At 42.2% G+C, this 15,119-nt stretch overlaps 1 pseudogene; it reads right to left on the bottom strand.

Moving 5' to 3' along the window:
• Positions 1-434: 434 nt before the first annotated feature.
• Positions 435-15,119, bottom strand: part of LOC123442320 — a 46,726-nt pseudogene continuing 32,041 nt past the window's right edge.

The raw sequence follows: 15,119 nt of genomic DNA, 5'->3' as shown, positions 1-15,119 counted from the left end.
TCTTACTTTTTTAGCCTAAATAATTTACTTGTCGCTAATCCACAAATTAGATAGCGGTAATTTTGACCTAACTTATCTATAATTATATGTCTTGGTCACTATGCTGAAATTTATACACCTTATATAAAAATGAAGGGAGTGAAATAATAGATACCAATTCTTTGTTCGCCTATTTACTCCTCCGCAACCATCGTGTCTCTTTTTTCTTACAATGAAATACAAAAGAAACCAAATTGCATGTGTACATACGAAGTTGAATTCATAAATTCCCCCCTCTTTTCATGTAATTTCAGCAAAGAAGCATTTGAATTTTCCTTAGGTTCATTAGTCTGCCTATCTGTAGAACCTCTTGAATCCCCTCTTCTTCGTGCAACTTTCTTCCTGCTCTTGCTTGCTTTCCTCTCAAAGCCACTGTGAGCATCAACGAGCTCCAGTTAAATGGCACCAAGAGGGTAGTCTAATATAAGGGAAGTGAATACTAACGCGGTAAGTGCGCCACCTCCTTTCGCATGGCCGTCCATTTTTGTAACAATTACAGCATCAACCGGAACACTTTGCCTGAATGCTTGGGCCTAAGAAAATGCAGCCCGACCAATGCTGCCATCCATCACAAATATTACCAGGTCTGGTTTCTACATGATATCATGACAATGAAGGTGAGATTTTCATTTGGTTCAGGTTACAACTGAAAGTAAGGGTTCTGAGTGTATTACCGTTGCTTCTGAAACTTGGCGCATTTCTTCAAACAGAGCCACTTCCTGTTTGTGCCTTCCACTTGTATCTACAATTATGAGATCACAATTTTCTTTTCTAAACCTCTCCACGCCCTTCACAGTATTTTTTACTGGGTCTGATTCCATGTAGCTGCAGTGACACAACAATTAGGAAAAACAAGAGATAGCAAATCATAATATTAGCAGTCAAAGTGGTAAAGAGATGCTAGTGTACCTTCCATAGAAAGGAACAATGATCGTTGTCGCATTTTGTTTCAGCTGATCAAAAGCACCAGCCCTGAATGTGTCAGCACAAACCAGTGCCGGTTTAAATCCTATCTTTTGATGATAATGGGCATATTTCATACAAGTGGTAGTTTTCCCAGAACCTGCATGAACAAGACGATGCCTTGTGATTTGTGAACAATATATTATAAGCAATGCAACTAAAGTGCAAAAGACATATAACTGATCATTAGTGAGCCAGTCAGCTAAACAACAACAGCCCCACACCGAAGCCAAATAGTACGATAAGAATGTGATCTATCACTTACAACTGGCCCTTCAAATGACTCGCTAATTACAAACTACCCATCCAAGATGATAGAACTTGCAATATAAAGTGTATCTTTCTTTTAGAATAGAACAAAATTTGCAACACATCAGGTATCCACCCCAAAGGAACATAAGAATGGTTAATCACTACAACTCCAAGTCTCCAATTACATGGCTTCTTGTATCACCAAAAAAGTCAGCTGGAGAGAATCACATGCCAGTAGCTCGACAAAGTGAAAAAAAACATTGAAGGTGACTAAGGCTTGGCCTATAATAATTTGTTTCCATGGTTTGCCCCCATCAAATAAATATATAAACAAGCCGCTAAACAGCTTAATCAGAAGTAATCAAGTCACTATGAAAGATAATGGTATTCTCATGGAATTTAACCGTGAAACAATGCCCTCCAAATTAAGGAATAACGGATACTGCATATGTTCATTTGGGCGGATGCAATTGCTAAAACATCATATATCAAGACAGAATTCGGACATACAGTAATAACGTGGCAGCAGGCAGGGCAGACTGACCTTGCAAACAAACAAACATGACCACGCACGGCTTCCCTTTCTTGGGAGCGAAGGCGGGCTTCCCGGCATCCAACATGTTGCATAGCTCATCGAAGACGGCCTACAGCAACGACGACATACACGGAAGGCAATTCAATTAAAATCTCTCCCCGAAATCACATGAGAGAATTTGTGTCAGATTAGGGCGTGTTCGTGCGGGCGGGCGGGGCGAGGTCCTGGTTGTTGTGGACATTATCATCTTGATGACGCGGCTCTTGTCGGTGCCGGCGATGAGCGCCCCGAGGTAGACGGCACGCTTGACGCTGGCCTGCATGTCGCGGACCATGTCGAACTGGACGTCGGCCTGCAGGAGCGTGATGGCTGCTGTGTATCCCTTGCAACGGCGCCAGAAATAGTTGTGTCGACGGCATCAGGAATCCTTCAGCTGCGGCTACACCTTAAGGGACTTCCTAGGCAAGTATGCAAAGGATTTCCCCCGTGGCCTTAGAGCCTTGCGTTGGTGTTCCCTCGAAGCGGAAAGGGTGATGTAGCACAGCGACGGTAAGTATTTCCCTCAGTTTGAGAACCAAGGTATCAATCCGGCGGAAGAGTATCCCAAGATCCTACACAAACACAAAAGCTTGCACCCAACGCTATGAAGGGGTTGTCAATCCCTTATAGATTGTTTGCCAAGTGAGAACTGAAAGCAACAAAGTAACAAAGCAAAGTAAAAGCGGAGTTGTAAACGATGGATGTGAATAGACCTGAGGGCCGTAGTGTTTACTAGTGGCTTCTCTCATGAAAGCAAGTAGACGGTGGGTGAACAAATTACTGTCGAGCAATTGATAGAACTGTGCAGAGTCGTGACGATATATATGCAATGATTATTTCTATAGGCATCACGTCCGAAACAAGTAGACCGATACTTTCTGCATCTACTACTATTACTCCACACATCGACCGCTATCCAGCATGCATCTAGTGTATTAAGTCCATAAGAACAGAGTAACGTCTTAAGCAAGATGACATGATGTAGAGGGATAATCTCAAACCAATGATAAAAACCCCATCTTTTTACCCTTGATGGCAACTGCTTGATGTGTGCCTTGCTGCCCCTACTGTCACTGGGAAAGGTCACCGCATGGCAGAACCCAAAACCAAGCACTTCTCCCATTGCAAGAATCAAAGATCTAGTTGGCCAAACAAAACCCAAGACTCGGAGAGACTTACAAGGATATCAAATCACGCATATAAGAAATCAGCAAAGACTCAAATATATATCATAGATAATCTGATCACAAGTCCACAATTCATCGGATCTCGACAAACACACCGTCAAAGAAGATTACATCGGATAGATCTCCATGAAGATCATGGAGAACTTTGTATTGAAGATCCAAGAGAGAGAAGAAGCCATCTAGCTACTGACTACGGACCCGTAGGTCTGAAGTGAACTACTCACGAGTCATTGGAGGGGCGATGATGATGAAGAAGAAGACCTCCGGCTCCAAAGTCCCCTCCGGCAGGGCGCCGGGAAGGGTCTACAGATGAGATCTCGCGGAAACGGAAGCTTGCGGCGGCGGAAAAGTATTTTCGAGGCTCCCCTGATTTTTTGCGGAATATTTAGGAATTTATAGGCCAAAGATCTAGGCCAGGGGGCGGCCAGGGAGGCCACAAGCCTGCCCATCGCCGCCTCCCCCTGGTGGCGGAGTGGGGGCTTGTGGGCTCCCTAGAGCCCAACTGGCTTGGCCCAAAAGCCCCCTGGACTTCTTCCGTTCGGGAAAAAATTATTTCGGGGTTTTTCTTCCATTTGGACTCCGTTCCAAAATCAGATCTGAAAAGAGTCAAAAACACGGAAAAAACAGGAACTAGCACTTGGCCCTGAATTAATAAGTTAGTCCCAAAAAGATATAAAAAGGGTACATAAAACATACAAAGAAGGCAAGATAACAACATGAAACCATAAAAAATTATTGATACGTTTGAGACGTATCAAGCATCCCCAAGCTTAACTCATGCTCGTCCTCGAGTAGGGAAGTGATAAGAATGAATTTTTGATGCTTTCATGCTACCTAGCATAGGTGTCCTTTGTAATTCCTCTTATGTGACGTGAATGTTCAGATCCATTGGATTCAAAACAATAGTTTGCTATTGACGTGGAAACAATAATAGTTCAAGCAAACTAGCAAAGTAATCATGAACTTTCAAAATAACAAGGCCAAAAGAAAGTTATCCCTACAAAATCATATAGTCTGGCTACGCTCTATCATCATTGCACAACGAATTTAAATCATGCACAACCCCAGTATTGGCCAAGTAATTGTTTCACACCTTTACTTTCTCAAACATTTTCAACTCTCACGCAATACATGAGCGTGAGCCATGGTTATAGCACTATAGATGGTGTGGAATATGGTGAAGGTTGCAAGACAAAAAGAGAAGATAGTCACATTAACTAGGCATATCAATGAGCTGTGGAGATGCTCATCAATAGATATCAATGTGAATGAGCAGGGATTGCCATACAAATGATGCACTAGAGCTACAAGTATGTGAAAGCTCTTAAAGAAAACTAGTGGGTGTGCATCCAACTTGCTTGCTCACGAAGACCTAAGGCAATTTTGAGGAAGCCTATCATTAGAATATACAAGCCAAGTTATATAATGAGAATTTCCCACTAGCTATATGGTGGTGACAAAACGAGAGACTCTCAATCATGAAGATCATGGTGCTCAATATGCACAAGTGTGGAAAAAGTGGTAGCATTGTCCCTTCTCTCTTTTTCTCTCTTTTTTTGGTGGGCTCTTTGGCCTCTCTTTTTTATGGGCTTCTTTGGCCTCTTTTATTTCCTCACATGGGACAATGCTCCAATAATGATGATCATCACACTTTCAACTCAAAACTTACAGCAACTATGACTCTGTATGGAATGCCTTCGGTAGTGTACCGTGGCAAAGATCTAGCATGGCATAGACATCAATGGAAACATCATGCTAGCTATCTTACGATCATGCAAAGGCAATGTAGACGTGGTGGCACATATCTTGGTGGTAGTTGCATGACAATATATCTCGAAATGAATTTGAAAAAGGCATAGTAGGTAGGTATGGTGGCTGTTTTGAGGGAGGCTAATGGTGGGTTTTGTGCACCAGCGAAAGTTGCGCGGCACTAAGAAGATAGTGATGGTGGAAGATGAAAATGCATCTAAACCATGGACTCAACATTAGTCATGAAGAACTCATATACTTGTTGCAAAAGTTTTATTAGTAATCGAAACAAAGCATTCGACGCATACTCCTAGGGGAAGGGTTGGTAGGTATAAACCATCGCGCGATCCCGACCGCCACGCAAAGGATGACAATCAATATACTAATCATGCTCAGATTTCATCACATAGCGGTTCACCATACGTGCATGCTACGGGAATCACTAAAAATACATAACATCCAAAGTTTGACAAGATAATAGCATGAAACCATCAAAAATTATAGATACGTTGGAGACGTATCAAGCATCCCCAAGCTTAACTCCTGCTCGATCTCGAGTAGGGAAGTGATAAAGACTGAATTTTTGATGTGGAATGCTAACTAGCATAGTTGTCCTTTGCAACTTCTTTCGTGTGACATGAATGGTCAGATCCGTAAGATTCAAAACAATAGTTTGCTATTGACATGAAAACAATAATACTTCAAGCAAACTAGCAAGGTAATCATGAACTTTCAAAATAACAAGGCCAAAGAAAGTGATCCCTACAAAATCATATCGTCTGGCTATGCTCCATCATCCCCACAAAACTAATTTAAATCATGCACAACCCCGGTATTGGCCAAGTAATTGTTTTCGCACTCTTACTTTCTCAAACCTTTTACAACTATCACACAATACATGAGCGTGAGCCATGGATATAGCACTATAGGTGGAATAGAGTGTGGTGGTGGTTGTGAGACAAAAAAAGGAGGAGATGGTCACATTGACTCAGCATATCAAAAGGCTATGGAGATGCCCATTAATAGATATCAATGTGAATGAGTAGGAAGTGCCATACAAAGGATGCACTAGAGCTATAAGTATGTGAAAGCTCAAAAGGAGAACTAATGGGTGTGCATCCAACTTGCTTGCTCACGAAGACCTAGGGCAATTTGAGGAAGCCCATCATTGGAATATACAAGCCAAGTTATATAATAGATTCCCACTAGCATATGGTGATGACGAAACGAGAGGCTCTCAATCATGAAGAACATGGTGCTTTTATGAAGCACAACTGTGGAAAAAGATAGTAGCATTGTCCCTTCTCTCTTTTTTTATTTGGGCTCTTGGGCCTCTTTTTTCTATTTTTGGGCTCTTTGGCCTCTTCTTTTCTCTTTTTTTTTATTTCCTCACATGGGACAATGCTCTAATAATGATGATCATCACACTTTTATTTACTCACGGCTCAAAGCTCAGAACGATTATGACTCTATAGGAAATGCCTCCGGCAGTGTACCGGGATGTGCAACGATCTAGCTAGGCGTATGACATTGAAACATCTCGCTAGTTATCTTACGATCATGCAATGGCAATATGAGAGTGACGACACAAGTCATGATATAGAATGGTGGGAGTTGCATGGCAATATATCTCGGAATGGCTATGAAAATGCCATAGTAGGTAGGTATGGTGGCTGTTTTGAGGAAGGCATATGGTGGGTTTGTGCACCGGCGAGAATTGCGCGGCACTAGAGAGGCTAGCAATGGTGGAAGGTGAAAGTGCATATATACCATGGACTCACATTAGTCATGAAGAACTCACATACTTGTTACGAAAGTTTTTATTAGTAATCGAAACAAAGTGCTAGACGCATACTCCTAGGGGAAGGGTTGGTAGGTGTTAACCATCGCGCGATCCTGACCGAAACACAAAGGATGACAATCAATAGATCAATTATGCTCCGACTTCCTAACATAGCGGTTCACCATACGTGCATGCTACGGGAATCACTAACTTCAACACAAGTATTTCTAGATTCACAACACCCTACTAACATAACTCTTAATATTACCAAATCCACGTCTCAAAACTAATTGAGAGGAATGAAAACTTCTCTTTCTACTCAATGAACATGAAGATGGAGGTTTTTGTATCCTCTTTGGGTACCTATCACCTTTGGGACTACTTTCATAGCACAAGCCAACTACCAAGTTACGCACCGCCGTGCTCTAAAAGATCTAAGTGAAGCACATAGAGCAAAATTATCTAGCTCAAAAGATATAAGTGAAGCACGATGAGCATTCTAGCAAAATCACGATGAGTGCATGTCTCTCTCAAAAGGTGTGCACCAAGTATGGTTGTGACACAACAAAAAGAAAAGACTCCTACGATACAAGACGCTCCAAGCAAAACACATATCATGTGGTGAATAAAAATATAGCTCCAAGTAATGTTACCGATGGATTGAAGACGAAAGAGGGGATGCCTTCACGGGGCATCCCCAAGCTTAGGCTTTTTGGTGTCCTTGAATTTGGCTTGGGATGCCTTGGGCATCCCCAAGCTTGAGCTCTTTCCACTCCTTATCTCTTTGTCCATGAGAACATCACCCAAAACTTGAAAACTTCACAACACAAAACTTAAACAGAAACTTGTGATAACATTAGCACAAGAAAACAAACTACTGATACGTCCATTTTGCACCATGCTTTCATGTTGATATTTATCGCTTTATGGACTGTTATATTACTTTGTGGTTCCATACTTATGCCTTTTCTCTCTTATTTTGCAAGGTTTATTTGAAGAGGGAGAATACCGGAGCTGGAATTCTGGACTGGAAAAGGAGCAAGTCCGAGTCCTCTATTCTACGCAACTCCAAATGTCCTGAAAATCAACGTGGAATTTTTTGGGAATACATAAAAAATACTGGGCGAAAGAAGTACCACAGGGGAGCTACCAGGAGCCCACAAGCCTGGTAGCCGCCACCTACCCCCCTGGCGGCGGCTACAGGACTTGTGGGCACCCTGGCGGACCACTGCCCCCCCTCTTTTGCTATATGAAGGGTTTCGTTCCAGAAAAAATCAAGGTGGAGCATTTTCATGGATTCTCCGCCGCCACGAGGCGGAACTTGAGCAAAACCAATCTAGAGCTCCGGCAGACCGATCCTGCCGGGGAAACTTCCCTCCCGGAGGGGGAAATCGTCGCCATCGTCATCACCAACACTCCTCTCGTCGGAGGGGAGTCATCTCCATTAACATCTTCATCAGCACCATCTCCTCTCCAAACCCTAGTTCATCTCTTGTAACCAATCTTCGTCTCGCGACTCCGATTGGTACTTGTAAGGTTGCTAGTAGTGTTGATTACTCTTTGTAGTTGATGCTAGTTGGATTACTTGGTGGAAGAGTTTATGTTCAGATCCTTGATGCTATTCATTACACCTCTGATCATGATTATGATTATGCTTTGTGAGTAGTTACTTTTGTTCCTGAGGACATGGGATAAGTTATGCTAATAATAGTCATGTGAATTTGATATTCGTTCGGTATTTTGATATGATGTATGTTGTCTTTTCCTCTAGTGGTGTTATGTGAATGTCCACTACATAACACTTCACCATATTTGGGCCTAGAGGAAGGCATTGGGGAGTAGTAAGTAGATGATGGGTTGCTAGAGTGACAGAAGCTTAAACCCCAGTCTATGCGTTGCTTCGTAAGGGGCTGATTTGGATCCACTAGTTTAATGCTATGGTTAGACGTTGTCTTAATTCTTCTTTCGTAGTTGCGGATGCTTGCGAGAGGGGTTAATCATAAGTGGGATGCTTCTCCAAGTAAGGGCAGTACCCAAGCACCGGTCTACCCACATATCAAACTATCAAAGTAACGAACGCGAATCACATGAACATGATGAAACTAGCATGACAGAAATTCCCGTGTGTCCTCGGGAGCGTTTTTTCCTCCTATAAGACTTTGTTTAGGATTGTCCCTTGCTGCAAAAGGGATTGGGCCACTTTGCTGCACCGTTGCTTCTACTTGTCACTTGTTACTTTTCACTTGCTACGTTTCACCTCACTACACCATCACTTGTTACCGCTACTTTCAGTGCTTGCGGTTATTACCTTGCTGAAAACCGTTTATCAGAGCCTTCTGCTCCTCGTTGGGTTCAACACTCTTGCTTATCGAAAGGACTACGATTGATCCCCTATACTTGTGGGTCATCAAGACTCTTTTCTGGCGCCGTTGCCGGGGAGTGAAGCGCCTTTGGTAAGTGGAATTTGGTAAGGAAACATTTATACACTGGGCTGAAATTTATTGTCACTTGTCACTATGGAAACTAATCCTTTGAGGAGTTTGTTCGGAGTATCTTCACCACGAACGGAAGCACCAGGAGTTGCTCCTCAACCCGAGGTACCTACTGAAAATATCTTTTATGAAATTCCTTCGGGTATGCTTGAGAAACTGCTGGCTACTCCTTTTACACGAGATGGAACATCACATCCAGACTTGCATCTAATCTATGTAGATGAAGTTTCTGGTTTATTTAAGCTTGCGGGTTTGCCCGAGGATGAGGTAAAGAAGAAAGTCTTTCCTTTATATTTGAAGGATAAGGCGTTGACATGGTATAGGCTATGTGATGATACTGGATCATGGGACTACAATCGGTTGAAATTGGAATTTCATCAAAAGTTTTATCCTATTCATTTAGTACATGGTAATCGGAATTATATTTATAATTTTTGGCCTCGTGACAGGGAAAGCATAGCTCAAGCTTGGGTGAGGCTTAAATCAATGCTATATTCATGCCCCAATCATGAGCTCTTGAGAGAAATTATCACTCAAAACTTTCATGCTCGGCTTTCTCATGAAGATCGTACCATGCTCGATACTTCTTGTACTGGTTCTTTTATGAAGAAGGATATTGAACTCAAGTGGAACTTATTGGAAAGAATCAAATGTAACTCTGAAGATTGGGAGCTTGAAGAAGGTAAGGAGTCAGGTATGAATTTCCAGTTTGATTGCGTTAAATCTTTTGTTGAAACAAACACTTCTAGAGATTTTAGCGCTAAGTATGGACTCGACTGTGAGATAGTAGCTTCTCTATGTGAATCTTTTGCTGCTCATCTTGATCTTCCCAAAGAGAAGTGGTTTAAGTATCATCCTCCTGTAGAAATCAACATAGTTAAACCCAATCTAGTTGAAGAGAAAGTCATTGCTTTTAGTGATCCTATTGTTCCTTGTGCCTACGCTGAGAAACCACCATACCCTGCTAGGAAAAAGGATTATTCTAAAGCTCCAACTGTGATACGTAGGGGTTACATTAGACCACTTGCACCCCCTGAGGAGATTAGGGTTAAGCCTAGTGTTGCTATTATCAAATATCTCTTAGCCGAAGACATAGACGGGCATGTTATCAAATTCTGTGAGGACTCCGCTAGAATTGCTAAACCTCACGCGAAAGACAAATACGGACCTGTAGTTGGCCTGCCCGTTGTTTCTGTCAAGATAGGAGATCACTGTTATCATGGTTTATGTGATATGGGCGCTAGTGTTAGTGCAATACCCCGGTCCCTATACGATGAAATCAAAGATGAGATTGCACCTGCTGAGTTAGAACCCGTTGATGTCACTATTACGCTAGCTAATAGAGACACAATCTACCCTCTGGGAATCGTGAGAGACGTAGAAGTCCTGTGTCGTAAGACGAAGTATCCTATTGATTTCCTCGTCCTTGCTACTGCACAAGATAGCTTTTGTCCCATCATATTTGGTAGACCCTTTCTCAACACTGTCAATGCTCATATTGATTGCATTAAACAGACTGTCACTGTCGGTTTCGAGGGTGTGTCTCATGAATTTAACTTCTCCAAGTTTGGAAGACAACTCCATGAAAAGGAGTCGTCTGGTAGGGATGAAATCATTGCTCTTGCCTCTATTGCCATTCCTCCTACGGATCCTTTAGAGCAATATCTGCTTGAGCATGAAAATGATATGCATATGGATGAAAGAGATGAGATAGATAAAATTGTTTTAGAACAATATCCTATTCTCAAGAATAATCTGCCTGTTGAACTGCTTGGGGATCCTCCCTCACCAAAGGGTGATCCTGTGTTCGATCTTAAACAGTTGCCTGATACTCTTAAGTATGCATATCTTGATGAAAAGGAGGTATATCCTGTTATTATTAGTGCTAGCCTCTCAGAGCATGAAGAAAAGAAGTTACTAAAAACTCTGAGGAAGCACTGTGCTTCTATTGGATATACTCTTGATGATCTTAAGGGTATTAGTCCCACTCTATGTCAGCACAAGATTAAAACCGATCCTGATTCTAAGCCAGTTGATGATCATCAAAGGAGATTAAATCCTAGGATGAAAGAGGCCGTGAGAAAAGAAATATTAAAGCTTCTGGAAGCAGGAATCATTTATCCTATTGCTCATAGTGATTGGGTAAGTCCAGTACATTGCGTACCTAAGAAGGGAGGTATCACCGTCGTTCCTAATGATAAGAATGAACTACTCCCACGGAGGATTATTACTGGCTATAGGATGGTGATAGACTTCCGGAAACTGAACAAGGCAACCAGGAAAGACCATTATCCTTTGTCGTTTATCGACCAAATGCTAGAAAGGCTATCTAAACACACACACTTCTGCTTTCTAGATGGTTATTCAGGTTTCTCGCAAATACCTGTTGCACAATCTGACCAGGAGAAAACCACTTTCACCTGCCCCTTCGGTACCTTTGCTTATAGACGTATGCCTTTTGGCTTATGCAATGCACCTGCCACCTTTCAAAGATGTATGATGGCTATATTCTCTGACTTTTGTGAAAAGATTATCGAGGTTTTCATGGATGACTTATCCGTTTACGGGTCTTCCTTTGATGATTGCCTCAGCAACCTTGATCGAGTCTTACAGAGATGTAAAGACACCAATCTTGTCTTGAATTGGGAGAAGTGCCACTTTATGGTTAATGAAGGCATCGTCTTAGGACATAAAATCTCTGAAAGAGGCATTAAAGTTGATAAGGCTAAGGTTGATGCAATTGAGAAAATGCCTTGCCCCACAGATATCAGAGGTTTACGAAGTTTCCTAGGTCATGCTGGTTTCTATAGAAGGTTCATTAAAGACTTCTCTAAGATTTCTAGGCCTCTTACCAACCTCTTGCAGAAGGATGTTCCTTTTGTTTTTGATGAGGATTGTGAGGAAGCTTTCGAAATACTTAAGAAGGCCTTGATAACCGCACCTATTGTTCAACCACCTGATTGGAACTTGCCTTTTGAGATCATGTGTGACGCTAGTGATTATGCTATTGGTGCTGTTCTAGGACAAAGAGTTGACAAGAAGTTGAATGTTATTCACTACGCTAGTAAAACTCTAGACAGTGCCCAGAGAAACTATACCACTACGGAAAAGGAGTTTTTAGCAGTCGTGTTTGCATGTGAAAAGTTTAGATCTTATATAGTTGACTCCAAAGTCACTATTCACTCTGACCATGCTGCTATTAAGTACCTTATGGAGAAGAAGGATGCTAAGCCTAGGCTGATCAGATGGGTTCTCCTGCTACAGGAATTTGATTTGCACGTCGTTGACCGAAAGGGTGCTGATAACCCTGTAGCAGATAACTTGTCCAGGCTAGAGAATGTCCTTGATGACCCACAACCAATTGATGACAGCTTCCCTGATGAGCAATTAAATGTCATCCGCGCTTCGCATAGTGCACCGTGGTATGCTGATTATGCAAACAATATCGTAGCCAAATACATACCACTCGGTTTCACCTATCAGCAAAAGAAGAAATTCTTCTTTGATTTGAGTCACTACTTCTGGGATGATCCTCACCTTTATAAGGAAGGAGTAGATGGTGTTATTAGACATTGTGTGCCTGAACATGAACAGGGACTGATCCTGGAGAAGTGCCATTCCGAAGCCTACGGAGGACACCATGTTGGAGATAGAACTGCTCATAAGGTATTGCAATCAGGTTTCTATTGGCCCACTCTCTTCAAGGATGCCCGTAATTTTGTCTTGTCTTGTGACGAATGCCAAAGAATAGGGAACATCAGTAAACATTAGGAAATGCCTATGAACTATTCACTTGTCATTGAACCATTTGATGTCTGGGGCTTTGATTATATGGGACCCTTCCCGAGTTCCAGTGGGTATACTCACATCTTAGTCGTTGTTGATTATGTCACTAAGTGGGTAGAAGCTATCCCCACTCGAAATGCTGATCATCACACCTCTATTAAGATGCTGAAAGAAGTCATTTTCCCAAGATTTGGAGTCCCTAGATATTTGATAACCGATGGTGTTTCACACTTCATCCATGGTGTTTTCCGCAAGATGCTCGCTAAGTATGATGTCAACCATAGAGTTGCATCTCCTTATCATCCTCAGTCTAGTGGTCAAGTGGAGTTGAGTAATAGGGAGATCAAATTGATCTTACAAAAGACCGTCAATAGATCTCGAAAGAATTGGTCTAGCAAACTTGGCGATGCACTATGGGCTTATAGGAGTGCTTATAAGAATCCCATGGGCATGTCGCCGTATAAAATGGTTTACGGTAAGGCCTTTCATTTACCTCTTGAGCTGGAACACAAAGCTTATTGGGCAATCAAAGAGCTCAACTTCGATTTCAAACTTGCCGGTGAGAAGCGGTTGTTATGTCCTGCTATACAATTCTCGCTTAATATTCTTCGCAGGCAAGCTTCTCTCTAAATGGGAAGGTCCTTACGTTGTTGAGGAAGTATATCATTCCGGTGCCATGAAGATCAACAACACGGAAGGAAATTTTCCTAGAGTGGTAAATGGGCAAAGAATCAAGCATTATATCTCTGGTACTCCCATAAATGTTGAGACCAATATCATCAATATCATAACTCCAGAGGAGTACATAAGGGATGTTTATCAGCCTATTTCAGACCCTGAAAACGAAGAGGTATGTGTTTCGGTAAGTAATTGGACTCCGAAACTTTTCCAATAGGATATTTTCTCCGTTTTGGAATTTTTGGAAAATTAGAAAAATAAAAAGCAGTCCAGAGAGCGCACGAGGCGGCCATAAGCTTGGTAGCCGCCACCTACCCCCCTGGCGACGGCTACAGGGCTTGTGGGCACCTCGTGTGCCTCCCGGACTCTGTTTTTTTGCGGAGCACTCCTTCTGGTCCAGAAAAAATCATTATATATACGCCCGAGGGTTTTGATCTCCGTATGGCGCAGTTCTCCTCTATTTTCGTTTCGAGCCTGTTTCTGTTGCAGATCTAGATCGTCATGACTTCCCCAAGAGTTCCTAAGGACAAGATATTTGAGAAGGTCATCAATCCCTACCTCACGGAAGTATTAAAACACCACCAATCTATCAAGATGAGTGAGGGGATGTTGCACATCCGTGATGTTGAGGGGCCTAAGAAGACCGGAAGCGTGGAGACGAGGCTCGAAGCAATGGAGCAACAAGTCTTCAAGTGCCAAGGGATGGTGGAGCGTGGACTCAACGCCAACCACATGATGATCACGGAGTTCACCAGCAATCACAAGATGGATGCCATTGACATTGGAAAGCACCTCTCCAGGCTCTATGACAGGGTTGATCAACTCCAGGGCGAGATCTATGACCTGCAGAACCAAAACTGTGAGTATGAGTATAGATTTAAATCAATACGGTTGGCTGCAGATTTGAGGATACCGGCGACTCGTTCATCCTGCCATGATGGAGCACCTATGCCTTGGAAGACGGAGGTTCAGACTGCTCCAACAACTCCACCACCATCACCAGCAAAGGAAGACAACTAAGCATTGGTATGGGCAATCCCCTTGGATTTTGCCAAGCTTGGGGGAGTTGCCCTGGTATCGTATCACCTTTATATCTTTTGCTTTTACCTTTGTTTTAGTTCTTTCCTTTTCAGTTTTTACTTTCTTCTCTTAGCGGAATAAGTATTTAGTGTTTAGTTTGAGTCTTTTGCCTTGTGTCTCTCCCCCAATGTATTCGAGCTTGCGAGCTATATAATAAAGAGTATCTTAGTCAAGGGCTTTGCTTTGTGCTGTGATCAAAAGTATGAAAAGAACGATAGCATGAAAGATCATGAAATGATCTCATGGAAAGTGATAGCTTCAGTTATGACAAGTATGATGATTGAAACTTGTTGAGAATAGACCAACATAGACCTCAGTAATTGTTGCATTTAATAAGAAGTAATAAGGAAAGAGAGGTTCACATATAAATATATCATCTTAGACACTTTTTACAATTGTGAGCACTCACCAAACTATTACATGCTTAGAAGTAGATGTTGGACGAGGAAGACAACATAATGAATTGTGTTTGCTTGGTTCCAAACAATGTTATATGATTAGAGATCCCTTAGCGTGTGATGATTACTTCCACCTCA

This window comes from Hordeum vulgare, chromosome 3H (genome assembly GCF_904849725.1).
Source record: "Hordeum vulgare subsp. vulgare chromosome 3H, MorexV3_pseudomolecules_assembly, whole genome shotgun sequence".
Classification (NCBI taxonomy): Eukaryota; Viridiplantae; Streptophyta; class Magnoliopsida; order Poales; family Poaceae; genus Hordeum; species Hordeum vulgare.
The sequence above is the reverse complement of the archived record's forward strand: the minus strand, read 5'-3'. Positions and strand labels throughout refer to the sequence as shown.